The following is a 14,099-nucleotide window of genomic DNA, read 5'->3' as shown; positions in this document are numbered from 1 at the left end:
CAAGAGGGAGGGATTCATGGAGGAGATGCTACTTGAACTGAGAACTCATTGTGATCCTCAGTTTTATTGATCAGTTCTAATGATCCAGATAGAGGCTTACCATGCATTTATTTATTTATTCAAAGTAGCATGTGCACAATTGTCAGCATGTGCACGGGCAGCTGTCCTCGCCAGTGTGAGCTTGTGTGGACATCAGCGTTTTGCCTCAGGTGTCTTCCTCTATCTCTCTTCCCTCTGGTTGAACCTGGAGCTTTCCATTAATGGGCAGTCGCCAGCCCTTGGCATCCACCCATCTCCACCCTGGTCTACCTCACTTTTACAGATTTTCATGCTTTTGCAGCAAGCTTTTTATCCATTAAGCCAGCCTTTAACAGCAGGACTTACTGTTATTTGGATAGCTGAAGAAACTAAGGCTCATCGGCACAAAGTAACTTGCTTATAGTATGTAATCTGGGCTTGGAGGGTCCAATCAGACAAATAACTGAAGAGCTAGTCTTGGAGACACTGACATCTGTCTCTTCATGTCCAGGCTACCTCAGTCGTCTTCCTTACAAGTTTACACCATGTGGTGTAAGTTTTCCTAGGGAGACATGAACAATGTCAATTCACCCTGGAATAAGTATTGGCAATAGACTGGAGAAATGATTCTAGCCAGTCTAACTTAATGAAGCACAATTTTCTGGGATTATTTACAGAGGCCTGGGTAACTCAAAGGCAGCTACACTGCCCAAATGTCACTACAGTACTCCATATTGGCATCCTTGAAGCTCCTAGACAATTTGTAGTCAGTCTCCCTACAGAGAATCTCCTTTCTGCCATACATTTACCATTACAGTCTTCAGAAGGGCCTCATGTTTCTTGCAACTTTTTGAGTTTCTTGTTTCTTTTAAGTTTCTAGTCTTGAGCCTTCTTCTAGAAGTGAATGTTTTAACTCAGAGAAAATAGTCAAGCAACACATTTCATCTTAAGATTATTATTATTGAATTTGAGGCTCTTGAAATCAGGAACAACACAGTGTTTATCTTTAGTCTTACTATTACAATATTGGATACTCGATAGTTACTTGATAAACATTTAATAAGACAGTTAACATGTGTCCACACCCGCAATCCACCTCTCTGATTATACACTTAGCTCACCCGATTTTCTGGATAAATATAGTTCTGTTTCTGGTAGAGTACTCATTTCTGGGCTCACTGGCCAGCTTCCTGTGGTCATTCTGTTCTCTGTTCTGTCCATATCTTGCTTCTTAAAACCCCCAAAGAACCATGACATTTTCAAACAGATTATGGCCAGAAGCAGTGTGCCTTGGGTCAGAGATGTAAAAAGAAACTTCTTTGAGAAAGAAAAACCATGTCATATCTGACAGTAAAGCATAAGAATATGCTACTATTTGTTTCTACAAAAACTGTCAATTACCGACTCTGGATAACTTTTTCTCCTCTAGACTCTTGTATTATTTGTATTATTTTAAGGGGTACATTCTCTTTCATTTGTTAAGCATAATAGCAGGGGAAACACTCTGTATTTTGTTCCTTTTATTTTCCCTACAACATCTAGATCAGCTCTTTGCAGGTGTAATGAAAATGTAAGTCTATTGAATTAGAAGTTAGTCTGCTTGACAGTCTTACTTTCTTCCCTTTGCTCAAATTCTGGTCTAATTTAAAAAACAGTAGATCATAGTTAAATAAAACTGTACCCAGGATAACCCTAATTTCCATATGCAGATTTATCTGCACTGACAGCCACCCCCTTCTCTCTCTCTCTCTCTCTCTCTCTCTCTCTCTCTCTCTCTCTCCTATCCCTCCTCTCCATCTCCCTATTGCATTGTGTCTGACTGATTTTCAGAGCACCTTCTCTCTCTCTCTCTCTCTCTCTCTCTCTCTCTCTCATTTTCTTTCTGTAAAATATCTAGACAGGAAGGAGGTGGCTGCAGAAGCTGAACAAACAATCTCACATTCTGCCTGCAATGTCATCGTTCTCTCCCTCATTTTAGGGGGGTGAAGTTACCCAGGAAGGGATGCAGAGGAGCTGAAAAGGAAGGGGGGGTTCTCCAGAGGCTGCTGCGGTCAGGGGCAGGGACTGCCACCAGATGTGCCTGCCTTTCTAGGCTTTGATTCGAAAGGGACAGCAGGAGGAAATATTGAGAGACAAAAGCCTCGGTTTAAATGATCATTTTCTTTATTTAATATGGCAGCAGACACACTCTGCATAGGATCATCGTTCCGAGCACAAACTGGACTTTCCTACTTGCCTGACAGGAGTCACACAGATCTCTGTTTGCTAAATGAGCATCCGAGGTAAGAGCCACTGCTTCAGTTACTTGGTTGTTTTCCTAATCAATTAAATTTCTTAAATATGTATTTCATCTTCAATCACAATCAATGTGATCAGTGGGGGCAAACCAGTGTTAATCTGTATCCAAAGAGTTAAGAAAAAGCAGAGGTCTAATAGATGCAACTGAATTCCTAGAGCTGGGTTACTCTGTCAATGATGTATATGCTGTTTGTTTTTAGGGAAAATGTTTGGTTTAAGAGCTCACTAATGCCATCATCACCCACCAGTGGCAACAATGGTGTTGTTCAGACTCTCAAAAAAACTTTGCAAAAGACAGTGAGCTACAGATGCATGTGTTATATTTTTAGCTCACATACAAATATTATAACTCGTATTAAAACAATAGGATTTTTTTTAACAGAGAAGGAATGAATGCTGCATAATTAAGTACAGTATTTAATTTGGCTGTTGTGAAGCAAAAGAATAAGGTAATAATTTTTATTGTACTAATCAGTCTCAAGATGTTCTCTGTGTTAATTGGGTTAAAAAAATTGCAGTACTTATTAGAAATTCTAATTTCACAATGCAGTGCTGACAATAGGCGCAGCCAGTGAATTATTCACATCTTTAATTTGCTCACTTAATGACAGTGTTCTGTAATCAGAGTGCAGGGACTGCTGCCTATGCATTATGTATGATGCTCAGGACTTAAATGCAGGACATTATGAAGCTCTCAGTGGTTCAGTAATTAGTTTTCCACAAGACAGGATTTAGATATTCACAGATAAAAGTCCACCATTGGATAATGCCAAGGTTGCACAACACAAAATAACAGAGGGAAGGAAGCTCAAAGTTTAGCCGAAAACTTCATCTCTAGAGCTTGTCCAGCAGGGAGACAGAATCACGTTCCCTTAAATAGTTGCCTAGCTCTGATCACATGTTTGAAAACTGTTTTCGAACAAAGTTGTAGCAGGCGAGACATTTGACAATTTCAGTGAACCAGAGGGGAAAGATAAAACCTTTTTAATTAGTGTTCATAGAAGCTCCGCAATACATCCTCCTAACCAGTCTGTGGTGTGCATAGCAGGCACCCTCAGTGCGCTTTGTAATTTAGTTAGTGCAAATGCAAATCAGGTTACAATGGTGTTTGGCTGTGATTGTGTTTGTAAAAGGGTTACATGCCCAAATGGAGATGGAGCCTGCTGATGGTTTTGTTCCAATTACGTCTGAAGGCAGGCTTGAGAGTCAAATGACATAGTAAGTGAATCTGGGCATGAAAGGAAGTAGATTGGGATTGTCAGTGCCACTTTGAAATTTCTCAGACTTGTCAGTTGGAGTTCATGTTTTGAATGTTCTGTCATAAATTATACCGTTGAATGGACTACTCAGAAACATTAACAATATTTTTAAAATGTATACAAACTTTAGGAAAACATTTCACAGTGTCATCTTAGAAGGTTAGCAACTAATTAGGCATTTTCTAATGCAACTGTTTTACACCTCATTTTAAAAATTAAACTAGTGTATTTTAAAGGCATGTTTGATCTTTATCAATACAGTATCATTGCTTTATCATTTATCTATCTTGCAATTTCTGAATCCCAAATATTAAAATCCTTAGTAAAAATCGGCCATCTGGAAACTGAGATGCATACTTTAACACTATTTAAAAGTATATTTTATAGCTTAGAAAATATTTTAAAAAGAGAATTGAATTGAAAAACCCCTATAAGCAAGCATAGGGTTTGAAAGAATGATAAGCGAAATGAAAATATTGTGATCTCCTTTACATTTGAACATTACCTAAATAAAAAGTATGCAGACACAGTGACTCATTCCTGTCATCCCAGCTGCTGGGGGTGGATTTGGTGAGATGCTAAGCCTTGCAAAGTACTTGATCCTAGAAGTTTTGGGTCCAGCTGGGATGAGCAACACGGGGAAACTTGTTTTTAAAAGCCACGCCTCCAAAACTGTCTTCTACCTTGTCATCTTTTGTAACTTCTGAAAGTGACTTCAACAGAATAAAAGAAGTTTTTTTTTTCTTAGTGTCATGATATATTTTATGTTTTTATAGTACTTACAACATTTTTGGTGGGGGAAGCACTTAATAGGGTCGGAATTGGTATGCTGGGCAGCTGGTTTGGGTTTGAATCCATGCTCGCTAGCATCCACAGATGAAGACTATATTTTGCCAGGGGATGGTAGTAGTAACCATTGCACCACCGGACCAGCCCCCAACATACCTAGGTTTAAGTAACTAATTTTTAAAAATGGTTAGTGGGCTGTGAATAATACTGTGCAGTGGTAAACTGTGTTTGACAATCTACATTCAATCTCCAGTGTAGCAAGCAAACAAACACCAAACAAACAAATGAATAGGGAGACAAGACATCAAGTCCTAGACTCATCTCTGCCAGAAAACACCCACATAGTTGTTATGTGCATAAATGAAGAACTAAAAGTTTGTTCTTTTTCTTTTAATTTAAGAACAGATAAACCAAAGCTTTAAGGATTAACAGAAAACTAAATACACTTCACTGCTCATAATAGCCTAGATTTGCAAGTCTATAAAGCAAAACTATCAAAACATGTAAATTAACTTCACTGTTATTAAGTGAAAATGTGCCACAAAAGCGTTCTTTTAGGAATTTGGGGGAGAATCAGAGAGTTTTAAAGTCATGCAGTTTATGTCATGACACTAAAGAAGCCAGCAATCCATATGCTTTGATCAGCTTTCATCCATCACATCCAAGAATTCTTGTATGGAACGCTAATTGGTTATGAAGAGTTCAGCCACTTTAAGACACCCTCCCTCTTTCACACCTTAACCTAGGACTTAATCATACTCTGACTATCCATTAACTATTGTATGATTGAAATACTTATAAAGCCAGTAAACAAACAAACAAGCAAACAAACAAACATGTCATTCTTTTGACTCAGTTGTCCCTGTACTCCAAAAAATAAAAGTATTCTTCAGTAGTGTGCTTATACCACAGAGCTGGTGAGTGGCTGGCTGAGTTTAAACTGGACCAGCTTTAGATTGTCAAACCTGGACTTATAAACTACAGTGTCTGTTCTCAAGGCCCTGTGAGGGCAGAAATAAGGTAAATTGAATGAGGTTCTGGCCCTCAAACTGCTCATAGTCACAGTGCTTGATTTCTTTCACCTAGCCCAGGAAATCTAGAAATCAGGCTTTGGCACATCACAGATTTCATGGTGGACTTTTGATTATTTAGAGATCTGGTTAAAATACTGATCCTGATTCAGTAGATCTGAGTTGACAGCCAGCACCATCTCCTCAAGCTTCAGTGTGTGGCTGAATGTAGAAGCCTTCATTTGATAGGCTCTTTTGTTGTTGTTGTTGTTTTGTTTTTGTTTTTTGAGACAGGGTTTCTCTGTGTAGCTCTGGCTATCCTAAACTCACTCTGTAGACCAGGCTGGCCTCGAACTCAGAAATCCTCCTGCCTCTGCATCCCAAGTGTTGGGATCAAAGGCGTGCACCACCACTGCCTTGCTAGTAGGCTCTTCAAAACATCTTATTTCCAGTATGTCTGGAATGCAGACCCAGTGCATTCGATTCCTTCGTGAACCCTACTCTCGCTCCAGATCTGATGTGTTCTTGTGCAGGTAGAAGAGCTTTTGGATTGCCAACTTCAGATCTTTGCTGTCCTGTGTCCCAACTTGTACAGTTGTGGCCCTGGATGCCGGCTTAGTTCTACCTTAGAGCTTTCCTTACGGGTCTGTCCCACAATTCCATTCAGTATGAGTAGCCTATTCTACCCACGGTGACTCCAGTCTGTCGCTCGTCATCTACTTGTTTTCATCAGAACAGCTGAGATGCTTAAGTGCCAGCACCTAGGACATTCCATTCTAAGGGGGATTTTTAGGAATATTTGCTTTGTTTTCTTTAACAAAGTTTCAAACTTGATTCTGGTGGGCAGGCAGCATGTATGAACAACTCCCACAGGGGTCCCTGCTGTGTCCTGACCTCATAAGAACGCTGGGAAGGGACACTGCCATGGCTTAGGTTCAACTTTTCTATGCTATGAGAACATTTTCTCTACTTAATGTTATAATATAAGAACACAGATCTTTTTTGAGCTAGCTTCAGGAAGTCTACACTGAGTGACTGGCATTAGAATTAACTCAAGAATAAGTAGGATATTCCCTCCCTTTCATTTTTTACTTTCTCCTTTCCTTTGTTTCCCCAGGACCAAAGAATATTGTACGAAAATAAGAAAAAGTATCTTACAGCGTGGGACATCCATTTCAATAGACATGTTTAGCTTATAGAACAGAGGGATGTAGGAAATCAGATTATAAGGGTATACAAAGCCTTATATTTAGGATTCGTTCTCATTACATTAGAGTTTGTATTTTAGTCTACAGACTGTGAGAGTTGTCAGGGGTTACAACTATTAGATATGTCTTTCAAAATGGCTATCTTGGCATTGAACCAGGTGAATTTGGTAAATCAGGATTGAAGACAAAGACATTAGTTAGGTTCCTGTAGTCACAGAATGTGAGTTGGGAAAGTGATTTTGGTCATGCCACTAACCTGGGCCTTGAGTTCGCCTCCTCAGTCTCAGATACTAGCTATGCTTTTGTAGCATTCGCTTACAGTTTAGGACTTACAAGTCTCTGGTTTGGAGAATTCAGAAAACTCAAAAGCATCTGTGAGCAATCAGTGTTCTTTTTGTTTCAATTACATTTATTTATTTATTTATTTATTTATTTATTTATTTATTTATTATTTATTTAGCTTTTTTGAAAATGTATCGCAATACTACAATAGAGCATGCCTTAGGTTGGGTTTTATTGCTGTGAAGAGACCCCACAGCCAAGGCAACTGTTATTAAAGGAAAACATTTGATTTCGACTCTCTTAACAGTTTCAGAGGTTTAGTCAATTATTGTCATGGTGGCAAGTATGGCAATGTCCAAGCAGACATGGTGCTGTAGAAGGAGCTGAGAGTTCTACATCTTGATGGGAAGGTAGCAGAAGGAGAGTATCTTTGTTATATACAGTGCTTAGCTTAGATCTCAAAGCCCTACCTCCACAGTGACAAACATCCTCTAACAAGGCTACACCTCCTCAAATAAGGCCACGCTTCCTAATGGGGGCCCTCTCTATGGGCCAAGCATTCAAACACATGAACCTATCAGGTGGCTCAAACTACTTAACCCACCACAAGGCTTTACTTTGTCTTAACATTTTGCTCTATACCTACTTTGGCCCTTTCTATTTGATGCCAAAGAGTCGGGGATTGGCATGGGCCGTGTAAAAACTGGCAAAAAACCCTTGAGGCTCTTCTCTTTCTTTGTGATGATTCTGACTTTCTCTTCTCTGTAGATATTATGGAAGATGACCCCAGGTCCTGTAAGCAAGGGGCCAGTGTGATTTCTTCACCAGAACTGCCTCCTTTCTTGGAGCAGAATGCTCCCAAGGGGTGGTGGTGGTGCTGAGTCTGACATGGCCTTGGTAGGGCAGAATGACATGGTTCTGCCCCTGGGACTGGGCCAGCAGGCATGGGCCACCACAAGTGTCTATGGCTGCCCTGGGTGTGAGATTTGTTTGTATAATAGTATATATATTTTACATTCCTTCTTCAAGGAATGTCCTCCCCGTTGACATTAATGATTCCATGACAATCAGAGACAGCATGAGTCTGTGAGGTAAAGGTGTGGCTAATGTCTCAGCAAAATGTAAATGCTGGGACCCTCAGAACAGCCTTTAAGGCTGTGGAAAAAACCTCTAAAAACATGAGCTCAAAAATACATAATTTCTTAATTATGTAAAAATGTAAGGATGTAATATGAATTGTATAAGGGGCTTCACAGATCTAAAGGAACAGAGGCAGCTATACTATGAGCCAACTTGTTGGAAAGATACTAAAGGAAGAGATAAACAGATTTAGGGAGTAGTGATGGAAGGAGATCCCACCCAGCTGTTTGTTTCTTTATGCTTACAAAGGCAGACACATTTATCCTGAGTTCAGGATTTGCCTGGGACAGAGCAAAGTTAGTCCCAGGTTAGTAGAAATGGTAATTTCAGGACGGGGTTCCACCCAGCTAGCTTATTGTCTGTGCTTAACAGAGGCAGGCAGATCTCTGAATTCTTTTGCGTGTGAAAAGAAAATGTGTGCTTGCTCTCTCCTAAGAATTACTGGGCTGAGATCTCAGAATGCTGATTCATAGAATAATCAAAGGAAACCTGAAGTGAGTGGGTTGGTATGTAAAATAAAAGACTAGGCTTCTGATCTGCATAAGATGAGCTATCCAGAGAATTTTTTCGAATAGCAAGAGTGTACTGCTTGGAGAACTATCTCGAGAAGAACATAGAGAGAACTTTCTAGAGATCTCTAGAGAAACCAGATCAGAAAGAAAGAAAGCAGAACAGAGAGAAAGCAAGCAGGAAAGCTGTTTCGAGTGAAGTATAGACCACCAGCTTCCACCCACAAATTGACTTGGAGTCACTCCCAGAGATACTTTTCCCAAAATCCCTCTCTAAGCCAAGGCTGGCCCTTGGCATGGTGGTGGTGGGAAGAGTTTGGAGCAGTACTCCTTCTAGAGGAACAAGTTGGCCAGGAGTGAGTGAGTGAATTTGTTTCCCATTCTTGGGTACCACAGAGATGTTAGTGGGCTGGGCTACTTTCTAATGGATGCTGGCTAACCTGAGTTCTTCCAGGCTGAAGATCCTGTGTGCTTAGACTTTGGTGTGGTATCTCACAGAAGGGCATCTACAATATGGGTCTGATGGGACTGGATACTTGGCCAGGCACAATGTGGCACACTTTTGCATGCTGAGCCATGAGTCTATGGATATTACATGCTAGCTGGTTATACCAAGAGTCCACTCTCTGCTTATGGTTCCTATGGAAGTAGAACTTTAAGATCGTGCCATTCTAGCTGGGCACCGTGACTGTCTCCTGTGCAGAATGGCCAAACTGGAAAGGACCCAGTGCCCCAAAGTATCTTGGAGTTGTCTATTTGTGTTTTGTTTGTCTGCCTGTCTCTCCCTCATCTATGTATGTATCTATGAATGATGTATGTGTGCACTTATCATTTTTATGTATATATGTATGTACCTATTATGTATGTATGTATGTATGTATGTATGTATGTATGTATGTATGTATCTATCTATCTATCTATCTATCTATCTATCTATCTATCTATCTATCTATCTACCTACCTATCAGGGGTAGGTAAAGGCACTTTTGTGGAAGTCAAAGAGCAACCTGTAAGAGTCTGTCTCTCCTCCTACCAGGTTGTAGGACTTAAGGTTGTAGGACTCAAATGGTATGTAAACACAGGGTGTTTTAGCCTGCCGAAGTCCAGCAAGCTGGGATCTCCCACTACTAAGATAGAGACCCCAAAGTGAGCTTGCAGGCCTGATTCAAAGCACATTAGGGGAATCCCAGTAGGTGTGCTTTGTCTGACTATCTCTAGGCATTCCAGAACCTTTACCTGGGAGTGGTGGCTGGAAACTGTTGCTGAGAAATCCCAGGTTAGGTGGGCATTGTCTTACTCTATAGGACATTCCATTACTGTGGTGTGTGGGCTGGCTGGAAACAGCTGACCCATTGTCCAGGTGGTGGGGCAGTTTCACACTAGTTTCCTGAAGCCTGGGATTTTAGGCCTATTCTTCTGAACTGCCAATTTGAAGCCTGTCATGGAGTCAGCCTGTCTCATCAATTTGAAATGGTTTTTGACTTTAAATTCTAAACTTCTATGGTGAAATATTTTCTATCCATGGCTATGTCTGGGTAGTTGTGATGGTTAGTGTTGATTTTTATCTGTGAGAAAAGTCACCAGGAAAAGCAGTGAGGCGTTATTTAGCTCAGTAACCTCTGTCACACCTGAGAGGGCTTACCTCCATTAGGTTTACTGAGGTGGGAAGACACACCCAGAAAGAGGGCAGCGTGTTCCCTGCTTGGGAACTGTGAGCCAGGTAGACTTTTCTTTTTCCCATAATTAAATTTTTAGATTTACATTATATCCTAATTGCAGAACACTTCTCTTCTCCTCCCAGTCCTGCCCTTACAAATCCCCATCCCTTCTCAGAGAAGGGAAAGCTCCCCTTGGATATTATCCCACCTTGGGAAGTCTAGTTCCTGCAGAGCTAAGCACTTCCTTTCCCACCCAGGCCCAACCAGGCACTCCTATAGCTAGGCAGGACTTTCAGTGGAAGATTGGTGTTTTAGCGTTTTACTGCTGTGAACGGACACCATGATCAATGCAACTCTTATAAGGATAACATTTAAATGGGACTGACTTACTAGTTCAGAGATTCAGTCCATTATCATAAAAGTGGGAACATGGCAGCATCTAGGCAGGAATGGTGCAGGAGGAGTTGATAGTTCTACATCTTCATCTGGAGGCTGCTAGCAGAATACTGACTTCTAGGCAACTAGGATGAGGGTCTTAAAGCCCATGCTACTTTTTGTTTTAGTAATTATAGCTAGATTGTTTTCATTGTATATTCTCTTGGTTTCTGCTTCTCTTCAGTTGAAGCTATTACTTCTTGTAATTTGTTTAGGTGTGGTCTGCTGGCTATAAAATTTTAAGCCTGTTTGTACAAGGAAAGCTTTTCTTTCTTTTTCAGTTGGGCAGATGTTTATTCATCTAATTCATTTTTTGTTTTAATTTGTATTACTTCTTTACAGTCTGAGATTACAATATATCATTTCCCCCTTCTTTTTTCTCTATCCAAACCTTCCCACATATCCCTCTGCTTTCTTTCAGATTCATGGTCACTTTTTTCATTAATGGTTGCTATTATTGCATATTACATGTGACATGTGTATACATATAAATGTGTGTGTGTGTGTGTGTGTGTGTGTGTGTGTGTGTGCATGTGCGTGCGCGCTCAGCTTGTATAATGTTACTTGTATGTATTTTCAGGGTTGAACATTTCATATTAGATAACCAATTGGTGTATTCTCCTCTGTGGAAGACTGTTTCTCCCTTTCTCAACATTCCTGAATAGCTAGTACTTTTTGTAGTGTTGAAACATGGTGGGCTTTCTCGTGTTAACCTTAGCATGTAGATTGTTGTTATCCTTGTTGAGTTCATGTTCTGGAAGCCACGTTGGTGAGACTTTATGGGCGTCACTTCTTACTTCCCTAGGAGACATGCTCTCACAGGAAACTCTATGACCTTCTGGCTCTTGCAGTCCTTCTGCTCTCTCTTCTGCAATGTTCCCTAAGCCTTAGGTTGTGGCAGATATTTTTTTCTGAATTCAGCTAAGTTGGTAGTCCTGGTCTTTTAGAAGTTGGAATGCATTGCCCTAGGCTTTTCTTGCTTTCAAAGTTACCACTGAGAAAGCAGCTGTTAAGTTTTTCTTTATATGTGACTTGTGGTATGGTTTGTTTTGTTTTGCTTTTTGTTTGTTTGTTTGTTTGTTTGTATGTTTTGCCTCCTGCAGCTTTCAATACTCTCCCTTAGTGTTTTAACTGTGATATGTCATGGAGACTTTCTTTTCTGGTCTCCTCTGTTTTGTATTTTGCTTATTTCTTATATCTCTATGGGTCTGTCTTTCCTTATTTTGGGAAAGTGTTCTTCTATGATCCTTTTGGAGATCCACTCTATAGCATGGACTTGGTATTCTCCCTCATCTAGTCCTGTCATTCAAAGGTTTGGTCTATTTCATCATGTTTCACGTTTTCTTCATAGTCCTTTTCTGTGCTTTAAAAATTTTTCATGTTCTTTGATTATTTCTCTAGATTCTCCAGTTTATCTGTATTTCTGATATTCTATCCTTTACTTGGTTCATTCTCTTTGTGAAACTTGCTCTTGAGTTTTCTAGTTGGGGTTTCAAACCCATCTTCATTTCAGCTTGAATTCTCTTTAATGTTTCTATCTCTTTGTTGAATTCATCTTTGTGACTCTAGATTGTCTTTGTTGTTTCACTCAGCATTATGTCTTTGTTTTTCTTGGGCATCACTCGGGTATTTATTATCTTTAAGTTCATTTTGTTGTTTACTTCTTTTTTAAAACTCCGTGAATCATTTGATAAAGCCTATAGTTGTTCTTTTCAATTCTGTGTCCCTGAGTTCATCCGGGTAATTCTCACTGGAGAACAGTTTCATAGGACTGGTGGATTTAGGGAAGTACCACTGCAATGATCTTTCATATTGTTTTTACTTTTTCGATGAGGTCAGAGTATATGGATGTCTTTGGTTAATTCTCTGTTTGTTATTGACACAGTAGAACAAAATGGATAACAGAATGTGAACCTGAGGTAGAATATGCCTTGGGTATAATATACTAAGGTGGACACAGAGGGCTGGGTTGGTGCATAGGATAGGAGCGCTGGTCTCTCTCTGAGTTTAGAAGAAAATCTCTTGGTTGGGGAAGATATATTTAGTGAGAATAAAGTGGAATTGCCTAACTAGACCCTGGGACAAGATGTGTAGGATTTGGCTAGGCTGAGATGTTTGATACGGTTTGGGCATGGCGAGGATCACAGAAGCAGCATGGGTCCTTGACAGAGCCTGGAGGTTTTGAGTGAGGCAAGGTTGGCTGTCTAGTCTAGGTAGAAACATTAGGTATGGGAGTCAGGCTATATCTGGGGGTGTGGGACGATTGCTCAGCGGGGAACTCATTTGCCTATACTCTCATAAGGTATGCAGGACCAGGATGGATAGAGAGTTTAGATGTGGCAACAAAGGACAATATTTTCTTAATTTTTTTTTGTTACTGGAAAAATTATAAAATTTGAGATTATAATTTAATTACAACATGTCTCCCTTCCCTTTTCTCCCTCCAAACCCTCCCACATACCTCTTCTCCTCTCCTGTAAACTCACGGTCTCTTCTTTTTCTACTTGTTATTACATGCATGTATGTATAGAGCATACTTTCTTTATTCATCCTTTTGCTGATGATTAGACACAAGTTGATTCCATTCTCTGCTATTGTGAATAGTGCATCATTAAATATTGGTATGCAAGCATCTCTATAAGATGCTATGTGTCTGTTTGGTAGATAACCCAAGGGCACTATAACTGGCTCACACTTTTAGGATTTAGAGAAACCTTTCTATTGATTTACACAGAGGCTGGATTATTTAACAATTCTTCCAGCAGTGTATTAGTGTTACCCCTCCCCCCCCTTTTTTTTGCCTCCTTGCCCACATTTATTATTTGCTTTGTTGTTTCAGTGACTACCATTTTGGCTGGGACAAGATGGAATCTTTATTTATTTTTAGTCTTCATTTCATAAATTAGTGGGTTATCATGTGAACATTTATCACATGTTTATTGGCCACTTCGATTTCATCTTTTGGAGGCTGTTGATCATTTTTATCAGCTCATTTAAAAAATAATTTCTATGTTTTTAAAAAATATAGTTCACTTTTGAGCTTCTTGTTCTGATAACTTGAAAAGAAATGGTTCTTGCATCAGTGATTTGGAGAGCACAGCAACATTTAGTAAATGGCATAAGTCAAGGGCAGGGTTGAGTGAGTAGGCATTGAAAACTGACATTGGCCAGAATGCCTTTTAATTTACCATACTGAGATTTACTTGGCATCAGGGCTAATGTCCATGAAGCATACAATGACAAGTTTCAATTCTCCTGTCTTAGGGAATGGAGTTCTATTCTAAAGCAAACTAACATTAATACCAGTCAAACTGTAACTAGGGACCTAGCTATAGATGTATCTTGATAGTATAGATAATTATAGTCAGATATAGAGAAAGAATGTTTTTGGAAGTCAGATCCATACTTTTAGCTTGTGTCAGGGGATACACAAATCTAAGTTCTCGCCTCACTAGTAAAGCCAAACAAGAACTATAAAACAACTGGATTCCAC

At 39.8% G+C, this 14,099-nt stretch overlaps 1 long non-coding RNA gene across 3 annotated transcripts in view; it reads left to right on the top strand.

Moving 5' to 3' along the window:
• Positions 1–1,760: 1,760 nt before the first annotated feature.
• Positions 1,761–14,099, top strand: part of Gm27243 — a 455,800-nt gene continuing 443,461 nt past the window's right edge. For all 3 annotated transcript variants that reach the window (XR_881163.2, XR_001784258.2, XR_001784257.2), the window contains exon 1: positions 1,761–2,300. This is a non-coding gene — a long non-coding RNA (predicted gene 27243). The remainder of the gene's footprint in view (positions 2,301–14,099) is intronic.

The sequence above is a fragment of the Mus musculus genome, chromosome 4 (assembly GCF_000001635.26).
Source record: "Mus musculus strain C57BL/6J chromosome 4, GRCm38.p6 C57BL/6J".
Classification (NCBI taxonomy): Eukaryota; Metazoa; Chordata; class Mammalia; order Rodentia; family Muridae; genus Mus; species Mus musculus.
The sequence above is the reverse complement of the archived record's forward strand: the minus strand, read 5'-3'. Positions and strand labels throughout refer to the sequence as shown.